The 6,356-nt window shown below is 42.3% G+C and overlaps 1 pseudogene across 1 annotated transcript; it reads left to right on the plus strand.

Annotated features, from left to right (window-relative positions):
• Positions 1-734: 734 nt before the first annotated feature.
• On the plus strand, positions 735-6,109 carry LOC148034752 (pentatricopeptide repeat-containing protein At3g26782, mitochondrial-like; annotated as a pseudogene). Its single transcript, XR_015691119.1, has 2 exons — positions 735-1,057; positions 1,175-6,109. The product of XR_015691119.1 is annotated as a pentatricopeptide repeat-containing protein At3g26782, mitochondrial-like (transcript).
• Positions 6,110-6,356: the final 247 nt, after the last annotated feature.

A 6,356-nucleotide genomic window follows, 5' to 3' on the forward strand; every position in this document is an offset into this window, starting at 1 on the left:
AAAGATTCATGCACCTTTTTCCAATTTAGGTGTTTGAATTTATACTACCTGTTTCATTTTGTTTCTTCATTCATACAAGTCCCCTCATACTAAGTGATTTGTGTGTTTGTTTCAAGAAAAAGGAAGTTTAGATAGATTGATACTTGTAGCCATTTGTGCGAAATAAACATGCCGGCATTAGCACTAGACAATGTCATGAATGCTCCTATGGTCACGGAAATGCCATTTTGCAAGAAAAAAACTTTTTTGATAGCTTTTAAATTAAAATAGCCATTCTTATGCTTTTTTTGAAGCTTGGCTAGATTTTGCTTTTGGAACTATTATTTAATTCAACTTTTAGCTTTGCATTGTTCCATCTATTTATATTTGCCAATGTACTTGCCTTTCATTGTTCTACAATGTACTCTTCTCATCACTATGTTTTGAGAGAGCATGGAGAAAGTTTTTGATAAAAAAGGTACTATCTCTCATCTTGCAAATTTGTGCCTTGCTTTTATTATTTATATCTAAATATTAAAGGTCAAAGTTTGTGTACTTTTGAGGGAAGATCACCTTTGAAAATGACATATCTTGAGAAAAGATAGTTACTGATAAAAATGCGAGGAGAGAGAAGCTACAGCTTCGCAACGATGCACACCAGTAGTTTTGGTATTTTGCTAGAAGTAACTGGATGGTCCATGGTCTTTTGTGGCTACATATATAAATATATATACACAGAGACATGAAGGGTGGAATTTTGCAATTGGCAATCTTGCCTGCCAACAACGCAATGGAATGCATACTGCACGATCAAATGGCCGCCCCACGGCTCGATACTGTACGAATTCTGTCCATCCTTTCCTGCAATTAGAGATGCAGGATAGGAGGTATCGTCATCATCATTCATCGGATCATCATCCTTACCAGCAGCGTTTCTACAAGTCTCTGCAGAGAGTTGGTCTTGCAATGCATGGCTTCCCTTTGCATTCAATCGAAAATCAGGAAGGTGAAGATGGAGTCGTTATGGAAGCAATACTTTAAGGATCCCTCGCAGTGGTGGGACAATCGCAACAGCAAGGTTAGTTTGCCCAATATATCTGATTCTGACGTATTCAACCTCTGCAAAACCTGAAATCTTGCGAGCTCTCATAGAAACATGACTTTTTTTTGTGTTTTCACCCCACTCCAACCTCAGGCCAGCGCAAGGTCTCCAGATTTCAAGCACAAAGTGACATCAGAGGCCTTGTGGCTGGATTGCCGGTACAATCCAACCTGGGTTTTTGAAGAACTCAGAAAAATTGAACCAATGTCAACACTTGAATTGAGCGAAGGGGAGCCTCAAGAGCAGAAAGGGGCTGTCTTTTTAGAGGAGATTGCTCATGTTGTGGGACTTTTGAAGGCTTGTGCAAAGCAAAAGGATCTACCCAACGGCACAAGGCTTCATGAGGACATTTGCAAATGTGGATTACTTGAAAGAAGCCCCTATGTTGCAAGCACTTTAATAACTATGTATGCTAAATGTGGTGCTCTTGCAAAAGCACAGCAAGTGCTTGATGAATGTACTGTTCATAATAGATTCTCTTGGACTGCACTGATTGCAGGATATGCACAAAATGGTCACGGTGATGAAGCTCTAAAATGCTTTGATAAGATGCGGCATGAAGGTCACTTTGCTGATTCAGTCACCTTTACATGTGCATTGAAAGCTTGTGCTAGTGTAGGAGCACTTGATAAGGGTGAACAAATCCATGATGAGATTGTCAGATTGGGGTGGGTGGAGAAATATATTGTGCTCGGCAATGCTTTGGTAGACATGTATGCCAAGTGTGGTGCACTTGTAGAAGCGCAGGATGTCTTGGACGTGCTTCCTATCCAAGATGTAATCACTTGGAATGCACTAATTGCAGGGTATGCACAGCATGGGCAAGGCAAGGAAGCATGGAAATGCTTCGATAAGATGCGACATGAGGGGCACTCCCCCACTGTAGTCACCTTGATTTGTGCCTTAAAAGCATGTGCAGATGTAGGAGCAATTGTAAAGGGTGAAGAAATTCATGATGAAATAAATAGACTGGGGTGGTTGGGGAGAGATAATGTACTTGGTGATTCTGTGGTGAATATGTATGCCAAGTGTGGTGCATTTGCAAAAGCAGAGGGAGTGTTGTATGAGCTTCCGGTCAGGGATGTTGTCTCTTGGAATTCGCTTATTGCAGGATATGCACAGCATGGACAAGGTAAGGAAGCAGTGAAATGTTTTGACAAGATGCGATGGGAGGGTCATATTCCCAACGCAGTCACCTTTTCGAGCACCTTGAAAGCATGTGCTGACATAGGAGCCATTGACAAGGGTAAAGAAATTCATGAAGAGATTGTTAGGCTAGGGTTGTTGAAGGGAAGTGTTGTGCTTGGCAGTGCTTTGGTAGATATGTATGCCAAGTGTGGTGCATTCACAAAAGCACGGGAGGTGTTTGATGAACTTCCTGCACAGGATGTGATCTCCTGGAGTGCCCTAATTGCAGGATATGCACAAAATGACCACGGTGATGAAGCTCTAAAATGCTTTGATAAGATGCGGCATGAAGGTCACTTTCCTGATTCAGTCACCTTTACATGTGCATTGAAAGCTTGTGCCAGTATAGGAGCACTCGATAAGGGCAAACAAATTCATGATGAGATTGTCAGATTGGGGTTGTTGGAGAAATATGTTATTCTCGGCAATGCTTTGGTGGACATGTATGCTAAGTGTGGTGCGCTTGCAAAAGCGCAGGAGGTCTTGGATGAGCTTCGTGTCCGCAATGTAGTGTCTTGGAGTGCACTTATTGCAGGGTATGCACAGCATGGGCAAGGGAAGGAAGCATTGAAATGTTTTGATAAGATGCGACATGAGGGCCACTCCCCCACTGCAGTCACCTTTATTTGTGCCTTGAAAGCATGTGCAGATATAGGAGCAGTTGGAAAGGGTGAAGAAATTCATGATGAGATAAATAGACTGGGGTGGTTGGAGAGAGATTGTGTGCCTGGCAACTCTCTGGTGAATATGTATGCCAAGTGTGGTGCATTTGCAAAAGCAGAGAGAGTGCTGTATGAGCTTCCTGTTAGGGATGTTGTCTCTTGGAGTTCACTTATTGCAGGATATGCACAGCATGGGCAAGGTAAGGAAGCACTGAAATGTTTTGACAAGATGCGATGGGAGGGTAACATTCCTGATGCAGTCACCTTTTCGAGCACCTTGAAAGCATGTGCTGACATAGGAGCCATTGACAAGGGTAAAGAAATTCATGAAGAGATTGTTAGGCTGGGGTTGTTGGAGGAAAATGTTGTGCTCGGTAGTGCTCTGGTGGATATGTATGCCAAGTGTGGCACATTTACAAAAGCACGGGAAGTGTTTGATGAACTTCTTGTGCGGGATGTGGTCTCCTGGAGTGCATTAATTGCAGGATATGCAAGTCATGGCCATAGTGCAGATGTATTGTACTGTTTCGAACAGATGCAATGTGAGGGCATCTCTCCAGACCCAGGTACCTTTGTTTGCATGCTCAATGCATGCAGTCACTCAGGTCTATTGGATGAGGGCCAAATGTATTTTACGAAAATGAGCACCAAATTTGGTGTCACACCAGATGTACAGCACCACTGTTGTATGGTTGATCTCTTTGGTCGTGCAGGGGAGTTTAAAAAGGCTTTAGCAGTTATTGAAATGATGCCATCTAGTGATAATCTTCCAGTCTGGATGGCTTTGTTGGGTGCTTGTCGGAAGTGGAAGAATGTGAGGCTTGGGAGATTGGCTTTTGATCGTATCCTTCAGATAGATAAAACTGCTGCTTCAGCCTATGTCTGTATGGCTAATATTTATGCAGCAGCTGGGATGCAAGAGGATGCAGCGAAGATTCAAGTCATGCGACTTGCAATAAGGCTTGGAAGGATGTTGTTGCTGGATTGATGCCACAGGAAACACCCATTCCTTTTTAGTCGGGGACAAAAAGCACCCACAAAGCAAATACATTTACAAGAAGCTACAAGATCTTACAGAAAAAAATGTCACGGGAGGGTTATTCTCCAAGCTTGGGTCTGGTTTCACAAAAGATATTTGATGACATGAAGAAGGATGTGCTGTGTGAGCACAGTGAGAAGTTGGCAATTGCTTGTGCCTTGATCAACACACCACCAGGACTATAAAAATTGTTAAGAATATGCATCTCTGTAACAATTGCCATAGAGATACAGCACTCATATCTGAAATAGAGAAGCGAAACATTGTGGTCAGAGATTCTAACCTTGTTCATATCTTTGAACATGGAAAATGTTCCTGTAAGGACTATTGGTAATCAAACTCTGACATGTAAAGGCCGTTCTATTTAATGCTCTTACATGTAGAGATCTTATGTTTCTCGTCCTATTGACCTGCTTTCTGATTCAAGGCTATTTATGAATTTCCCTTACTGTGCTTTACTTGCATGCTACTTTTTACTTCCACAATTCTTGAAGTATCATAGCTCCTGTTCACATCATATTCTTATACTCTTTATTCTCGTCCTCTCTATATTTAGCAGAAGCACAGCTGATCTTTGACCGTGGCATGTGATCGCTAGTGGGCAGGGATAAATGAACTTTCAATGGTTGCAAGGCTTTCTTAGCTCAGGTTTGGTCACAGGACCTCCAAAGTTTGAAGTGACGAAGCCATCACGAATATATGGTGCTTGCTAGTTAGCCAAGCAAGCTAGCAGGCCATTTCCCAAAGAGGGGAAGACAGCACAGAGAGTGCTAGAGCTGATTCACAAGGGTATATGGACAGCTTCGCATCCTAAGATAAGTGGGCTGTGTCAGTATTTCTCTTCAATTGATGACTACACACAGAAAACTTGGGGTTTAATTTATGTGTGAGAAGTTACGGGTCTTTGAAAAGTGTAAAATCTTTCACAATATGGGGGCAGGAAGAGTGGGTTGTAGTTACCATCTGTTCTGATGGATGTCCAAGGAGTTCAAATCTTATTTGGATATGCATGGCATTCAATGGCGGGTTTCATGTGCATACACAGCTGAGTAAAATGGTGTTGCAGACCACAAAAATCACAGCATTGCAGAGGTTGGAAAGGGCTCTCTTGAATGAGAAGCATATGCCTAGATTTTTTTGGATAGAGATAGTGTAGTGTGCAGTCTACATTATGAATAGGACATCCATCACAGCAGTGCATAATAAAACTCCTGAAGAGATGTATTGAGGCAAGAAGCTAGATTTGTGACATTTCAACTGCTGGGTGTATCTGGTACATGGTAAACCATGAAATGTGTTTTAGTAGGCATGAAACGCGAAACATGTTTCACTAATGAAATGTTTCAGTATGCAATGTTTCACATATCTGTTTCATTCCAAGGGAAAAAAGTAATTTCTATCAAAAACTTGCTAAATATATGTACTTTGAATGTGTTATTTTGCCGTTTCATGTGGCGTTTCACTTAGCACCTACCCAAGGGTGAAATGTTTCGTGCTGAAACGCAATGTTTCGAGCATGATACGTTTCAAGGGTGAAATGTTTCGCAGTTACCGTGATCTTTTATGTGCATATTCCCAACAAGAAGAGGAATAAGTTGGATCCCAAGGCTTAGAAGTGTGTAGTTGTGGGGTTTGCTGCCGAATCAAAGGACTATAGATGCTATAACCTTGTAACTTGCAAGCTATGCATTAGTGGGGATGTTGTTTTTGATGAGCTTGCTAGTTGGTATTCACCATTGGTCACCACCTATGATGTGTTCACTGATGTGGATAGGAATACAGTGCAAGGACAAGCACAAATCAGAGATTCACAATCCTCAGCCAGTAGTTTGACTACACAAGTTCTAGCAGCCCATGGTCTTGGAGACTCAAAGCACATGCAAGAGGCTCTAAGATGGTTGGAGAGACACAATGATATTATTGTAGTAAGTTAACCCACTCCCTCTGACTTTACACGGTTTAGATCAATGCAAAATAGCCGAGAGAATCATGCAAGTGAGAGCTCATGTATGTTGTACTTCTATCTTTATTCTTGGTAGACTCTTATAGGGTAGGAGAAGAAGAAAAAGAAAGATTATGGTTTTCAGCTTCCTATCTTGTATGCATTCTTTATGTGTTGTGAGTATTGCAAAAGCTCAAGCTCCCTCCCTCTCCCTCTTATCTTTTCAAGTCTTGCATTGTATTTGGTTTTTCAGCAGTGTATACCTCACATTAATTCACTTGGGCATACATTCACGTATACACAAAAAAGGTTATTAAGTTCGTCTACCAAGCAAGGAAGCTCCACGCCCGTCACGTCGCACTGCTGCCCCCCGCCCCGACTACTCACGCCCGTCGGACTGCTCGCGCCCATCCGACTGATCGCCTGCCCCAACTGCTCGCGCCC

Source organism: Lygodium microphyllum, chromosome 6 (genome assembly GCF_053477565.2).
Source record: "Lygodium microphyllum isolate KBCC chromosome 6, Lygodium_microphyllum_v1.1.10, whole genome shotgun sequence".
NCBI classification, from domain to species: Eukaryota; Viridiplantae; Streptophyta; class Polypodiopsida; order Schizaeales; family Lygodiaceae; genus Lygodium; species Lygodium microphyllum.